The following is a 17,332-nucleotide window of genomic DNA, read 5'->3' as shown; positions in this document are numbered from 1 at the left end:
GATAATGCTTCCGTTTATGGTGTGGTGAACGGGGAACTTGGTGAAAACAAAGTGATATTGTTTGGTGGTTTGTCATCTTTTGTCTTCTGTTGGTTTTACAGTTTGTGAGAGGAAGCTGTATGTTTAGTCTGTACATAAACAGCAGCAGCCGTTGAAATGCAACTGGCCTTCTGAAATGCATGCCTGCAACAGAGCTTTTTTACATTGAGTACCTTGCATATTCATGGATCTGTTCTTGCTACAAGGGAGAAAGGAATATCTGTGATCACCTTGAAGAACTGGAAATAGCAGTTGAGGGGCACAGTTCTGTGTTTATTTCAGTGTATCTTGTATTGTGAAGGGAGGGTTCCAGACAAACAAAATGGCAATTATACTTGGTACTGTCCTGTATAACCCTGCTGCTTATTAATTATATTTTGTAGTGTTGGAATAGCTTGCATCATCTTAAATTCAATGGTATTTCTCTCTGCTGTAAATTGCCATTCCTGATACTAACGCTTGATAGTACTTGTTGTCATATCCTGAGCCTAAAAGATGAGCCCCATCAGCAAGGCCTTTATTTCTGTTGATAATGCTGTGGTGATGCTGATTCATTCATTGTCTGTGCCTGCCCGGTTTCTCAAAGAAACCTATGTGGTCATTCAGTGGCGACAATCAGATACATCACATTGGTGGAAATTAAGGTGAAGGAACCCTGTATTTTTAAGACGTTGTTGCTTTTGTATGCACTTGTTTTACAATATGCTTTTTTTTGTCAGGCCGTTCTCTTATTTTGGTGTGCGTCTGCTTTTTACAATCATTTATTTGAATTGGATCCCTTTTCTGAGGGCTCGCACTGGCATTCTAGAAGGCTTTCACTTTGAAGCTGCATATGCAAGTCGATTCCCTAAGGTTGAAACCGACCCTGCAGGGGCTTAGGCAGCTCCTTTGATTTGAACATGAACTTAAACTGTATCTATGCTCCAGGGACCGTTTCATTTTTAGGCAACACTGCACTGCGCTGGGATTGATAAAAGCAGGGCATCACACAAAGAAATAAGATTCCATTTAAAAATGAGCCATGTTACAAAAAGGTTTCAGATGCAGTGAGCAGTGCTCCAGGTAAGATTTTGAAGTGGGAGTATTTTCTTTTACTCATTTTTTAAAATTGGGATTAACATGATTTGTTAGGGAGTAAAAAGTATGTTTCATTCCCAATGAGTATTTTATAAGCGAGTAAAAATATGTTTAAACTGCAAAAAAGAGAAATGCTTTGTGATACATATTTCTGTTCACCTAGTTATTGATGCCTACCAAAATATAGATGTGTGTCTCTTCAGATCAAGCAGTAATAATAGAGTTTCTTCCTTAGGTTCTATGTTTATTCCTGTTCCAAAAATATCCATGTAGCTATCTGTATGAAAGCAGGGGGGCAGGCATCCAAGTGTCTGTTTCCTATTTTTACTCCCTACTTCTCTTTTTCTTACCGTTATTCTTTTTTGGGTGTATTTGTCTATTCTTAGGGAGTAAAAGTGACTGCACCCCTTATCTGCAGGGCTCGTAGTACGTTTTAAGAAATCTTGCTGCTAATGGAAAAAAAATCAGTTATTTTGTTGATAGGCTTGTTCCAACAGCACTTCCGATACTTACCTTTAAACAGGCAAGTGTATGATATATAGGGGAATTCCAAAATGTTAAGATTCGGAGGATAACAATTTAGACCCCTTGGCCAGCTGCAAGGCTCAACTGCCACATATGCAGGTCTGTGCCTGTTCTGTATCATTTACCAGCGACAAGTCAGGCCACCGATTTGCAAAATTAATTTGTAATGGAGTAAGCCGATACTCTTGCAGGTTTCATGCTGATGTTCTAATCCAGGTACCCTCTAGACCAGGAGTAGGCAACCTGTCATGCTCCGGATGTTTCGGTCTACAACTTCGGTTAGCTCCAGGGGGCAGTCAGTGGTGCAGGATCATTTGAGATGTAGGCTACTTCCACAGTTTCTGATCTAATAAACACCCTAGGGCCTGCCTCACAAATGTTTGCTTTGGAGCAAACCTGAGGCTGTCGATGAGCATCTCAGATTTGCAACTCCTACTTTATAATACATGTACAAAGACTAAAACAGGATCCGATTTGAAGATGCCTGGAGAATCAATGAGATTCCCTTGAGAAAATCATGCATGTGAACATCTCAAAGACACTGCAGGTAAATCCAGATGAACTGCATTATTGGACTTTGTGAATCAGAGATAAGGTAGAAGTGCAATTCTTAGAAGCTCACAGGGATCTCCTTATTTTCTCTAGTGCAAATCTTTGTGATTATGGTCCATCGTGTATATATTGTTACAGCAGGCACTAGCTTGAATACCAGTAATTTAAATATATACAGCATTTGGAGTATTTTCACCCATTCTTCCTCTTGAAAGTCTCTGGAACTGTCATGCCTTCGGGTCGTTCCTCCGGCCATGTCCCGTCACCCAGTCTTGTAACCCGTCTCTCCCATTCACCTGTCTCCCGGGACTCACGCAGGCAACCCAGTTTGGCTCGCGCGCTGGCAAGACAAACGCCATACGCCTTACAGTCGCGGTTGCGGCCGTTTCTCCATTGGCAGTTGCCATGGAGATTAGGCCACCGCTCGAGCAGTAACACACTCGCTCGTATCGTTGTGGCCTGATCACGTGACTCGATTACACGGTCATGTGCCCCAGGTTCGCGGTCACGTGACTCCGTTTAGTGTCATGTGACCAGGAAGAAGATGGTATTTAAACGGTGCAGTGCCTGTACACCACGCTTCACAGCTGGTTTACTTGGAGACTCTGTTTGGCTTGCTTACCCGTGTTGCTTACCTGGCTTCCTTGGACCTAGCTTTTGTTTTCTGGACTTCTTGTGGATCGTGCTCGGCTATTGCTACGTCGGCTCTTCTGCTCATTACGGCTTCTGACCCCGGACTGAACTACGGACTTCCTCTGGATCGTGCTTTTTGTTCTTCCATTGGTTCGGACGGCTCTTCCTGGCTTCAGACCTTTTTTCTGCTCAACGGACCTCTCTTGGGCCTCCCTGATTGCACCTCTGCACGGTTGGTCTCACTTCCCAGTTGGTGGCCGTCATCTGATTACCTGGGGCCCTTCTACAATACAGACACTCTCCAGGTGGAGACTGGCGAAGACCATCCGGACCTATCCCTTAGGGTGGGTCCTTTGCCTGCGTGAGTCCCGGAACCATCCTCCCGTTCAGGTTCACCATCCCTTTCATCAAATCCTCGGTAAGACTCTGATTGCCTTCTGACTAATACATGTAGTATCCTGTCTGCTTGGTATATAATCATTGCCTTTTTTCACAGCTGCCTTGGGGTTCCTAGTACTTCGGTTCCGGCTCCGGATCTTCTCCACCTGTGGCCTCAAGGGTTGCACAGGGAGTGAATTAGTGATTCTCCCTGTGCGGCACTTGGGGACGGAGGTCTCCTATATCTTCACGACTCTCAACGCAAAACAGGAACAGGGTGTGCTTTGTATCTCAAGTGGTTAATTTGTCACCATCTTTGAAGTGCAGTTTTCCCATTAAAACAATGATTTGGAACTGTGAAGGGGCAGAAATGAGAGATGGACACAAAGTGGTAATGTTTTCAACATCAGACATCTTTATTAAAAGAATAGGGTTGGATAAGGGCTTTTCTGTCCCTATCCTAAAGATAGTTTCCCTGCCTAGGAAACTAAAACTAAAGATCGGTCTGTGTCTTGTCATCAAAATTATGTAAACTGTCCTTGTGTCCAAATATGTCCTTCCACTAGAAATCAACAAGTAAGGAAACATGCCCCGGACCTTGGCTTAACCAAAAACTGTTCAAATGTAAAGCAAATTGAATAATCCAACACAAATGGATGTCCTTGAATCCAGAGGGTAGTTCCCTTCCCCTGGATTATTTCAGGAAGGATGGCGAAAGTGTCCCCCAAACAAATTTCCTTAAGGAGGGCAAGAATGTCTCTTCCATACAACAATTTCTCAAGGCTGGTAAAAGTGTCTCATATACACAACTGCTTCACGGATGGCGAAAGTGTATCTTTTACACAACCTCTCGAGAAAAAAAAGGATGACTTCCTGGTATACTCCCCTGCCAGGAATTCTTCAATATATTCTTTAGATCCTTTGGTGTACTCTCGTGCCAGGTATCTTTCACAATGCCTTTTTCTTTCATACGCTTTAAGTGGATTCCCTGGTATACTTGCCTGCCAAGGAATCCCCTTCTGGGTTTTATAGATACCTTGGTGTACTCTCCTGCCAGGTATATTTCCCCGAAAAGGCTTACTGCTTGATATATATCATTTATCAAGGCTTCTTTCAATGTTCTCTTTGTTTCCCAGTATAGCACAGCTTACCCCTTCATAGAGTTTAGATACTACTTGTCGTAAGCTTCCCCATATGGACATGTCACATATGAAGATTTGTTTAAGTTCTGTCATAACCTCTTCACCAATATTAATTTGCTTATGGCAATGCTTGCTCCAACTTTACCCATATGAACATCTTATAAATGGAGACTTGTGCAAATCTTGTCTTTCAGCTTCTTCATTAACTTTCATCTGCTTGTGATAACATTTGCTCCAGCTTACCCCATATTGACATCTCGGGCACGCAGAATTCTGCACATTCTGACTATCTAATTTACTTGGGTGGTATTCAAAATGCACTTTTAATTGTTCTTGTGCCTATCAGTACGCCCCGGGGTTCTCACCATCACTGGGCTAACTCACCGGTATCTCAGAGTGTTTCTGACTTGTGGCACGTTGCTGCGTGAATCTCGGGAATGGCATCTCCTGCTTGGCAGACCCTCTTTCAGCTCTTCCGCTGGCCTCACATTCACTTGCCGGTAAGGTTGCTGCTGTTTGGCATGACTGCGTCCTTAACAGCCTAGCTGCTGCCACTGGTTCCTTTGCAGCTCTAACACCAAAGCCTACCACAATCCCCTGGGTGTCCTGCCATTCCGGTAAGAAATGTTGACAAGCGGCAAGTGCTCCTTCATCACGGTTTGTTGCCATGCATCTGCCTTCACCTGCAGTTCTGCTTCCCGCTTCGCTCGAGCTGCTTCTCTTCTCTCCGCCTCTTGATTGAAAGTGTAAACCATCTTCAACTGTCCCATGCAGCTGAACTACATTACAGCAACTAGTCAGCAGGTTTCTTGCAATCCATACTAACTCCTCTTCCATGTCCCAGTACTTGAGACGTTATGGGAGTTGGAGTTCATAGGACAAATAGGACTTCTAAGATTTTGGTTGGGATTTATATTTAGTACAAAGCCATCAGAAATAGAAGATGTTATGTGTGTGTTATGTACATACGAGGTGTGAATGGTATTCAGCCTAGAATGCTTGTTAGGAAAGGCTTTTAGAGTTTTGTAACTGAAGGGATTTGTATAGTGACAAAATGCCATCAGAAATTTAGGAATTATAGTGTTGTCTTCGTTTATAAGGGAAGAATACTGCGTACCTCCCAATGGGGTTACCACATCTCCCTGACTGCCATCTCCTCCCATGTGATCCTCCCTCATAATACTACCCCCATGATCAGGATTAGGTAGCTGCTGCCGTCCCCTGGCCACATGGGAGGAGATCTCAGGCTGGGGATCAGTTATTACTCCACAGGATTCATCACAGAACATAGAGTCGGTCTTGCTCAAGTGAACATGTATCAAATATTTCTGATGGATCTCTGTGTAATTTATTAGAATGTGTAAGGAGGTTGGATCCTTAGTAAAGTATTATAGTTATCAAGTAGGGGTTAATGCGTTGTTTGCCGGTGGAGTAAGGCTAATTTCCCACATCTGTAGAGAGATACGGTAGGAAGTACTAAATGTCAAGTTTTTTGCAAAGGGAGCGAAGGCGCGCATCTCTTAAGTCCTTAATTTTAACGCTAACGCATGTGAGTGTGGTGGATCGGAGTATAATACGCCAACTTGCACATCAAGAAGGCCATTCATTTAGTCAAATTTCTTTTTTTTTCTTTCTTTTTTTAAATGTCCCAGCTTGTGCCTAAGAACCTCTGTTGAGGAATAGCTTACAAAGCTGAGGGGCTTTTGCCTTCTACTAAAAACAGCGTTTGTGCAAACCCGTCCAAGGCTGGTCTTCATTTCCATCTATTGTCAATTTCCCGCAAATTGTGATTTTTGGAACAGCTAAAAGTAGGTTTTGGGACTGCTTGACTGCTGTTGAACAGCAGTGATCATGTTTCAAAGTGTCATAGAGTTTTGGCCTAAAGAATGTGTACCCTTTTAAGCATCCCATTTTAAGCATCACCAGTAAGATGAAAATTGTTCACTGTCCTCTTAGCAACGCCTTTCAATGTTTATAGTAAAAAAGAATGGATCTGTGTGATCACTGAGAAAAAAAATGATGAATGCCAAAATTTCGAGTTTATTTCGTTTAATGCACTCTAACCACACAGTTTTGTATATACAATATAAAACATCACTAAAATGATTTAAAAACAACTCAACAATTACACATTATGAATCATAAAACCTTATTGATATATTCCAGGGAATCAATTTAGTAACACATGCGCAGAAGTTATTAGATACATTTCAGAATAAAACTCCATATGATAACTCATTTAAAATTTCAATACACTTCAAATAAAACGTAACGATATGAAATATAACATTCACGTCATTGCCTTCCATAAAATATTTCCATACCATAGATAAATCATTACAATTATAATGGTTTGTCGTAAGATTTTTAAAAATGTTCTCTTATCTCTAATAAATTTAAGCAGTTGACCAGCAGGTGTTTAAGCATTTCTAATTTGTGTTCTCCACATAGGCGACACCAACCTTCTGCACATTGTAGCCCCATTTTTGCACCCTTTATCTCTAGAGACTCACAACTATTAAATTTCATTAGGATATACTGGTGAAAGATCTTAGGGCTGGGATATGTTTTAATGTATACTGGCATTAAAATGTGTTGCATTCTATAGTGCAAATAACTTACCGCTGTTGCAAAGAGTAGCAAGTTGTCCAATGATATCCTCTGTGCTAAGTTCCTTTACTTTTTTTTTCCTCCAAGATTTAAACACGTGCACTCTCATAACTACGGGGTTGCTCTCATATGTGTCTCTCAATTTCTTTTTGTAGCGAGATCGTTTTTCCCAAACTGCCCATGTTCAAGTAATTATCAGTGTGTTGGAATGCAGTGATGTTTGATGCAGCAATCGTGTCATTATCTAGACTATACAATATATCATAGCAAAGCATTGTCCTATAGTAAAAATCAAGTAAAATGTATTCCACTGATACATTTTGTGGCGGCCGAAACAATTTGCAATTCTCGTAGATAATTGTGTCCCCAAATCTCAACACTATACATTAACATGGGTCTTACACTCGCAGAGAAGAGTAGCAAAACAGTTTAAGCAGAATTTTTGTTTCTTCTCCAATTAAGATCCTAATGATATTTACTGTTTTTAGGCATTTACATTTTATTTCACACCAATGGTTCTTCCCATTCAGATTTTCATCAGCATATAAGCCAAGGTATATATGTCACCACTTGTTCCAACAGTGCACCCTCATACGTCCATGTGTATTTTTTAATGACAGAATGTTTTTTAGAAAAAAACATGATTTAGCTTTTTTCTATATTCACCATTAAGTTATTAATTTTTGCATATTCACTTAAAGCATTAAGAGCAGTTTTTAGTACATAAGGGGTATGCTCTAATAATAAACCATCACCGTACGCAAGCCAGTTGAATAAGATTGTTCCTACCTTTACCGGACATGTTAATAAACTAGCAAAATGATTATTTAGGTCTGTCAAATAAAGGCTGAATAGCATTGCCGCAACTATACATCCTTGTTTGACTCCTTGATAGGTAGGGATAGATTTGGAAAGTCTCACTTTACCGTCAAGGCAAACACATACTGTTGTCTCAGAGTACAATAGCATCAGCATTTTAAGCAGGCCCATTGAGATCTTCCATTTGACTAGTTTAGACCACCATTTAATCATGTTCACTGAGTGAAAAGCTGCCCTAAAATCAATATATGCACAGAATACATTTGAATCTCGCCTCCTCCAGGCATATTGTACTGCAGAGGTCAAGATGATAATGTTATGTGCAGTATTAGATTGTGCTCTAAATCCGGTTTGATTAGGGGGCAAGATCTTATTTTCCAATATCCAGTTAAGTTTCACCAATAGTACCCTTGCAAACATTTTAGCCGGTATATCGAGCATAGCCAGCGATCTATAATTTACAGGATCATTCCATGCTCCTTTCTTGTATACCGGTAAGGTGTTACTCATCCGCCATGTAGCCGGAACCACACCCTTGCAACCAATTTCATTAAATAGCATTGAAAGTGCGTGGGCCCAGCACGCAGAGTATATTTTTTGCAAATTATTACCGACTCCAGGGCCCGCTGCACGCAAACTGTTCAGCCATTCAATAATTTTGGGGATTTCATCCTTAGATGCCCAACACGTCCAGGTGCTATTGGATATCTCGACTGCAACATCATTTTGATAATTATTCCCTAAGTGGATTCAATGTGAGATTCCCAGTCTGTTTCGGTTACACAGTTAATAGGCAGCTCTCTTTTTTGAGTCACGTATGTTAGAGCGTTCACAGGCCATTTTGTACATACGCCTGCAGGTGCAACTTTCAACGATGTTCTGCAAACCCTGTGAAAACGCATCAATAATCGCATCTCTTGTAAGGCATTAGGTACATCATATTGTTGGATAAATACAGAAAGAAGATATACTGCTAGTAGGGTACCCTTTGTCACATTCGTCTTGCTCCACTGGATGCGATTGTGTCCATTATTAAGGAAGATGTTACCAATCTCATCATAAACTGGGATCGGAATCAATGTGTCAAAGGGCTTTGTAAGGGGACACAAAGGGAAATGGTCACTCTCTTCGCGTGGTACTATGTCTATATCTACTATCAATGATAAACTGGCCCTATTGGCGAATATGTAGTTATAGTTGTAGCACTCTTGCCCACTGCGCGAGTGTAGGCCATATTGGTACACCCCGGACAGTAACCATTTAACATCACAAATCTATATTCTTGCAAGAGTCTAATCCCGGTTTTCCCATGCGATTTATTTTAACCCGGTTCACCGGAGCATATGTCGGTGTTACGTTGTGATCCGGTTGCGTAATGTCTATTTTAGCAATGAAATCTCCCTCTAACCACAGAGGGTAAAGATGGGAGTACTTCTTGATTAATATTTCAACCGCTTTCACATTTGCTAATGTTTTGGTGTAGTTTGGTGGATCGTATATATTTATGACTACAAACTTACACCTAGCATGACTGACAAAAACTGCCTGTATAGTATTTGTACATTCATTAAGTGTTTCTATGTTCCAGGGCTGTTCACAGAGATAAGTAACTGTGAGGATAGAAGCGAAGACCCCGAGGGAGCCGGACCGGGCCTGATGCAGGCGGCGCCTGCTGTGCCTCAGTCGGCGCTGTCGCGGGGCACGGGGGAGACGCTGCCGCGGGCAGCGGCTGTGCCTCAGTCAGCACAGTCGTGGAACACGGAGGAGGTGTCGCCGCGGGCTGCACTGAAAGGGAGCGCCGGAGAGGAGCCTCTGACAACAGGGACGCCTCACTGGCGTTCCGCGAAGGGGCCGCCTGTGCTGCCGGAGCACCGGGCCCTCTCACAGGGGCCCGGGACACTAGCGCTGCGGCAGAGCAGCCCAAGGACATGCTACAGTAGCGGGACACAACCTGACTCCGCAGCCTCTGACGTTGCGCAGCGGCGGAGCTTGGGGAGCCAGGAGTCAGGCTCAGGCCGACCGCTCAGCGTTGGAGGAAAGTATTATATGTGGGAGAGTGAGGGCAAGTGTATAGTAAATAGAACCCCCTCCTTACCTGACAAGGCTCTAAACGCTGGACCTCACACGGGACAGGCATCCTGTGGAGCGCCATGTTGGGGGGGCGGGGCCTATGGGGAGGACGTGCATCAGGCACTGCTCAGGTGCAGTAGCAGCCAGGGAGGGACTGGAGGCGTGGAGGGAGAGCTGGGACCCGTCAACCGAAGGAAGGGAGGAGGAAGGGAGAGGGCAGCTCTATTTCTAGAGGGAGGGCTCCTAGAGGCTCGACCAATCGGAAGGGGGAGGGGGAGTGTCCCTGATTGGCCCTTTTTCCCTCCTAGCACGGGCTATAAAGGGGACTGGCCTAATGGCAGTGTTGTTGCTTTTTGCAGGGAGGAGGAGAGTGAAAGCAACTGGTGGGCCTATCCGGGTCCGAGCGTATAGGAGACACTTCACAAGGAGAGAAAGTCCTGGTTCTTTTCCCACTGTGAAGTAACTGTGGGACTACCGGGAACCCAACCATCGTGGTTAACACAGAACATTTAACCCATGTTTAATAAAGGTCTATCAGCATCCACCTCGGGTACTGTCCTGATTCTCACAGTAACCCACCCTTAGGCTGCCCCCTAGCTTCCTTAGTGGCTGGTTGGTGCGCCGTGGACCGTCCATCAATTTGTATCTTCTCCAACAGCAATGTTTCTTGTAGTGTCACTATCATAAACATCTCCATATTGGCCACCAGGCCATCTTCACCAAATAAATGTACAAATCCTCTCGTATTCCAAGAGTACCACAGATTAGTGTCATTGTGGCTGAGATGAGAAGTGGGCTTTGAAGGCTGGTAGCCATTGCCAATATCCATCCCCAAGGCTATCTACATTCTCTCCAGTACCTTTATTTTGTGAATGTTCTAAGCTTGGGATAATTTTAGTGGTAGATCCTGTTACCTGTGTTCTTAAAACACAGTTGGGTGTCAATTCACGTACCTTTAGCACACTATTTTTATGAGCTGTAATACTCATGTTTCTAGGCTTCGATGTTACAGCCAGAGTTTTTATTTGGGGAAACATTACTACTTTACATGTGTATCACGATCTATATAATTCATCCTCATAGCTCAATACAAAGTCTAGTGTGGTATTAAGAGAGAACCATATGTTAGTAATATGTTCTTTTATATTTTCAACCTGATCGACAATCCTAATATCTTCCGAATATATTCCTCTTAATGGGACAATAGTATGAAATACAGTCAGTACTGCAGTTCTATTCAAAGGTGGAAGATCCCGGTTATAAGACACAGGTTGCAACTGCAAAGCCTTATGTAATTCGATTGGTATCAAATTCAAGTCAGCCATATTGGGGAGGGAAGCTATAGGTGTTGCTATGTTGGAGTCTCACATATCATCAATTTTGGTTTGTGTTTGTGGGCGAGTGACCAATATGTGTTTACATTTACAGGATGGATTCATCACCTTTACTACGTCCTTGATATTTTCACCCACTGACACAGACTTCTTGTTTATACCAGGCATTTCAATTGACAGCTCACTGTTCCGATGTGACTCTGTAGCACACACCTGACCCAGGACACTCGGACCAACTGAAGGCTGGTTACCACTGACAGCAGAGCTGTCTATGCCTTCCTTGTCGAGGCGATTTTCTTTAGCCACACGTCCCAGATATTTCCAGAGGCACGGTCTCTTGGAATGCATAAAAACTTGTGAAACCACTTTAGAATTCAATTTTTTTTTTTGTGACCCTTTCCCACCTTTACTTTTCATTTGAGACATTTCTACAAGTGTGTTTGGTGTCGGAAAGATTTTAAGTGCAATTCACTAATAATCATCGAGTCCGTGGAGGTCCCTACTTCCTTAACTGTTTTGCAGGCATGATGTATGCTTTTAAGCAGCAAAACTGACTGTACATCGATTTCTTTCCCCAGACTTTCAAAGTTTTCTACTAACATGGTTAACAGATTATCCAATGCCCAAAACGTCACTAGAATTCATGCTACACGTACTACCATCCAACCTCTTGGAAGGTGACTTATTTTGTGCTGAATCCAAACCTCGACTCATGCTAGTATTATGTGCAACTTCTGGGTATTCACTTTCAGATTTTACGTCTTCGGTTAGGTCATTGGTATTATTGAACATTTCTCGATTTTTCAAAGAATGTTTCTGGTACCACATCTAAAACATAAGGGGTGGATGACATTTCTCTCTCCTCTCCCATGTATTCAGCCTCTGATTCATCCATTTCTAGGTCTAGGTTTTTAGACGCTTTGAGTTCAATCTCATCACTTATTAGTATATTTTTATGTACCATAGTGTGTAAGGCTGAGTTTTTAATTCCATGTTTTTTTTTGTTAAGTTCACATGGATACTTATAGAGACTTTAGGTAACACATCATGTTGAATCACAGCTATTTCTTCATCTATTTCTTCATGCAAATAAGAGGAGCAACTATTGGGGTCTTTCTGAGCCGTTATTGAATTAGGGGGCCTGATGATCACTGATTCAAGTCGTTTGGTGCATATGCAATCCAAAGAATCACTGAGATATTTTACAATTTCTTTGCTTGCTATCACTTGCGATACACAGTCCATCGCAAACACTTTTGCAAAAAATGTTAACTTTTTAGATTTGGTAGTAGTACCATTTGTTGAAATGGTCTTTGGGGTGCACATTCTATGACCGCACCACACCGCTAGGGGAATATTGTCTGCAGAATAACCTCCTCATTACTAGGGTTACTCATCTCTTTGAAGATTACCATGTCCAGGACAACACAGACGGTGTCCGGTAAATCACTTTCAGATTTACACGGTTGGATCACAAATCACAGTTCACCACAGCACAAAGTCGCGAACAAGTTAAACAGATGAGGCACTTACAATGACAAAACAACTCCTACTGCTCTTTTATGGCTTACCCTTTCAATTCCACGTATGTTAAACAATGTGAAGTGCTATTGTCGATGTCGGTGTATGTAAATAGTTACGTGCCTTTGCCTACAATGCTTGGATCAGAAGTTTACACTAAGTTACTCAGCTACACTAAGCTACACCTACTAAGGGTGTATCCACTGCACATGCTAAGTATTTTCAAAGAAATCACCACACTTAGCGGCACCAGACTTTCCGTACGAACATTATACACAAGGCAGTCACTGACTGCCGTTTGGTTCTGAATTACTGGCAACACGCCCTAATCTCACAACTGGATGACCCAGTAGGTATTATGCTTTGCTAAAGAGGGTTATGCGAAACGCTAGAGGATCACAACTGTATCCGCCGATAAACAATAATGAAGGGACGCTGTGCCGGATCTTTAATGCGTGCAAAAGAGGACCTAGATTTATCACAGATCTTTCACATAGGAAGTTTTCAGCGGTCCAAAACGGCACAATGAAACAATCGCAGCAATAACCGACAAGCAAGGCGAGGCAAATACAATATAATATAATATAAAGTTACAAAACACGAGATAGCCACAACAATCTCACACAAGACTCACCTTTCCGTAATTGCTGATAACTGACACAGGGAAGGAGAAAGGGAAAGGGAAGGAATCGAGGCTCAACTCAACATGCGCAGCGGCTACCCACTGCACACAAAGAGCGAACAGTACTTTCCAATGTACTTCACAGTGTGCGCGTGCTAATGCGCTTGTGTCGTCCCTTTTGTGGAGTGCTGGGTGAAAGGGACGGGGCAAACAATGAAGAGCCTGTAAAAAACAAAATAAATCTATACAAGGGCTTTAAGAATACTATTAGCTATTTTAAAATGAGTCAGAACATGGCTCAGCATTAAACAAGTCCATAAAGTCTATGAAATCCAGACATACCACGTTGATCTGAAGAAAGGCACAAGTAAAGATGCGGTCTTGCTGATATTGCAACAGTACTTTCCAATGTATTATTTTTTCATTTCGCACAATTATATGCAGGGGGGGGTGCCCCCACCATGCATTCTTCCCCATACTGCCCTTACCTAATTTATTACCCTAAACTACCCCCACATATAATTGCACAAAATCTGAAAAATAAGTTGGGCATTTTTGCATTCAGAATTTTAGTAGTCGCAGTAAACGTGTGATACCAAAAATAATTCTGATTATTAGTCTTGTTGGTGCAGCATCATAAGTTTGAACAATGCAACTGTGTGTTTCTCTTCCTGAGATTGGTATATAGTATCTGAGTGTGCTAGTCCCATTCATATAGGTTTTGTCATTGTCCAGGGGTAAAACGAACATTTCTTTTCTTGGGTTTGGACTATTTGTATGTATGGCTTCAATGTTGTCATAGGAAATAGTTGATTTTCATCCACATTGCTTTTTTTGACAGTTTATGATTGTGGCACAATTTCTTCATTGTTGTGCAAAATGGGGATAACAATCCAATTATTCCTTGTGTAATTCTTAACTTGATTGGGTTTTTGACGATTTATACATCTGCAGTAACACTTTGTACGACACCTGTTTTACTGTCTTGGTGGACAGCTTCATCAGGAGTAAGTTGTTTATGCGTTTAGGTGAATGCTCAGGGTTGACCGCTATTAGAGTTGCATCAAATTAGGGTATATATGTCCAAAAAACAGCATATTGTACCCAGGCAGTTTGTACTTGTCTCAGTCTTCAGCACGAGAAATCTTTTCAAACTTAGTCTACCAACCCTTGGCAGTTAGGATAATCATTGCACACCTGAAGCTTCTTCTGCTTCTCTGCTCTTTGTTTGGCAGCACAGATTGGAACCCCCTTTATCACTGTGCTCTAATTTCACAATAAGCTTGAAATTTGCTTGGAATCATTGTACCTGCCGTTGATATAAACCGCATACAAAATGTATTTTTTATTAACCAGGCAGAATTATCAGATTGTAAAGCTTTTGTATTTATTATATGAAATCCCTTAAACAAAATAGTATTATAAATAATTACTGTTGCTAGTATTCATACTATTATTACGATCGGTACTGGTTTAAAACATTTTTTCTTATTTACTTTACAATACCTGGTAGGATGTACATTGTTGTTTGTATTGATAAAAGCATCTGTCTTTGGAATAGTGTAATTAAACATTAATTTAGCGTGTTCTTGATACAATTATTCTTAGCAGCGTATAGGTTTCAGAAATGAAAAAGAAACCTTTTTTGTATGCAATAAGTTCTACAAAAGCATTTTCATTTTTTAAAGTAGCAAACACCACACTTGGGACTATCTATGATGAATCGGTAGGAATGGTACTCTAAGTGTTGTTTTTACACCATATGCACTACCTTGAAAAACCTTGCAGTAAACCTGCATCAACCGTAACAAATTTTTCAACATTTTGTACAGGATGAACATGAAATTTAGTTTTCAAAAACCTGGCACTAAAAACAAACTCATTAACGTAAAAATGAATGTGAGGTTATTTAACTTTAGGACTATAACTGTACCCTCCCTTCCTCAGTGTATTGTCTATATTAGTCTGTGTTTAAACATTTCAATGAAGCACTTGATCAGTGAATACAAACCAGATTCCGGTGTCCTCGCTACAACACAGAAGATCGCATAATCTGAGCCACGGTAATGTGATTAATTCTGCGGATTCCACACAAGGACCTTGCCTAAAGTCTCCTCCCAGGTGGCCAGGGGAAGGTAGCCTCTACCTGATCCTAACCCTTGGGGTGGTATTGGCAGGAGAATCACCTTGGTGGAGAAGGGCCCGAGGGAATAGGAGGACTCCATTGTCTTCCTCACAGGGAGAGATTTCCATGATTGAATATGTAATAGCTTGTTTTCAGAGTGAGGCTTCCCTTCCCAAAGCTATCCACCTTGTTGAGTGTGAAAACTGTTCTAATCAACATAGGAAACAAAACATTAATACTCTGGCTTGTGATGAATCCAATTCTGCCTTAAATCGGAACCAACCGTTTATCCCTTAAAAACTCTTCCAAAAGGTGTAATTAATGATAAGAGTGAATTGAATAAAGTTGAAGACAATATTTAGAACATAGAAAGTAATCAGAACATTGGGGATGAGGAAGAGGGGCTCAGAGGCACGAAACTGTAGAGTGCATTTAAATGGTCTTAATGACCCACCCTGGAGTGGGACCATTAAGTATATAAGGCCCCCTCGGGTGCAGGCCAAAAGAACAACAATGAGGAGCAGTAGAGGAGTAGTTGCAGAGGTCGCCAGCAGCAGTTACAGTGGGAGAAGAAGGGAGACGCCGGAGTCGCTGCTATCTTTAATGTGGATGTCAATCCTGAGAGGTCTCTTAGATTAATGTCCTTGAATGCAGAGGCTGTGCAGCGGAAAGCCTTGTTGTAGCAGACTTTCCCCCTGGAGAGAGAGGCTTTCCTGATTGCATGCTGTGTCCCATTGGCTGGCGACCAACATAGTGCACTGGGAGCGAGAGAAGCTTCTTTCCCGGTCGGCACAGGTCGCCGTAAACCCGAAGCAGTCTGCCGTGTAAGAAGCACTAGAAGCGGCAGAACAAAGAGTTTACTATTGTCGGGTAATCCCGGTACGCTCCATTATCGACCGCTGTTATCCATTTTGAATACCAAACTAATGTTGAGAAGTCGCAGTGGCGCAATAAGTAATTTATAAAAAGTCAAGAAAGATGAAGTGATAATCATTGTTATCAAAGCCAAAACCATAGCCAGACAAAAAGGGGGCAATACTGAAGAAAGCTAAATATAACCATAATTACCAAAGTAAAGAGGGGGCGATATTTCAAAGAATTTATAATCCATATTGGCTAAATAACAAGAGAAAGTGAGGACGTGGCAATAGTTAAACAAGATCTCAAAAAGCATTGCCAAAGGCAAGAAGGGACACGTGTAATAAAGAAACCTTGTCAACAGTTATTTGATGTGCAAGTGGGTAAACAAGAGTGGCAGGAGAGTAGTCCTCCTGGTAAAAAGTATCAAGGAGGAGATGAGCATAACCTGCATTGCATGTGGAAAATCCAACAGTGGAACAAACAGCACCAATGGTCTTGTGTCTTCCCAGAATAAGTTGTGAATTTCAGTGTTGATGAAAGTTAAAGACTTTTCCGAAAGGTTTGAAGTGAGCCTTACCACAGAGTACCTATAGTAGTGTTAGGAGTATTGTGTCCTGGTTGGCAAGTGTACCAGGATAGGGACCTTATAGTGGTAGTCCTGGCAGGTTCTGGACCAGAAAGGAGCCATTAAAGTACTGCATTGTGGTTGAAGGTTGTAGAGAAGAAGTGGCAAGACCACTAAGGTGTTCACTAAATTTTGGTGGAACCATGCTGACAAAACATTGTTGATGCAAAAGAATTGTGAAAATACATACATTTGGTTTCTTAAGAAGTACTTGTGTTGAACCTTTGTCCCTACATGTGGAGAGATAAAAGATTTTCGTTTTGTCAACCTTTTGTTAAAGCCCAAGTGAAAGACTTTTGGAGCAAGAAGGACTTTCTGATCAAAACCTGGCTACCACAAGGAACATTCTTATTTGTTCCTTTGATTGAAAATCTTGCTTTGACTCTAGGCAAGGGGAGC

At 41.9% G+C, this 17,332-nt stretch overlaps 1 protein-coding gene across 7 annotated transcripts in view; it reads left to right on the top strand.

Annotated features, from left to right (window-relative positions):
* Positions 1-17,332, top strand: part of PHKB (phosphorylase kinase regulatory subunit beta) — a 2,092,963-nt gene that overhangs the window by 37,697 nt on the left and 2,037,934 nt on the right. The gene's annotated exons all lie outside the window — the stretch shown is intronic.

Source organism: Ambystoma mexicanum, chromosome 1p (assembly GCF_040938575.1).
Source record: "Ambystoma mexicanum isolate Mex_15411 chromosome 1p, UKY_AmexF1_1, whole genome shotgun sequence".
In the NCBI taxonomy this organism is placed as follows: Eukaryota; Metazoa; Chordata; class Amphibia; order Caudata; family Ambystomatidae; genus Ambystoma; species Ambystoma mexicanum.
The sequence above is the reverse complement of the archived record's forward strand: the minus strand, read 5'-3'. Positions and strand labels throughout refer to the sequence as shown.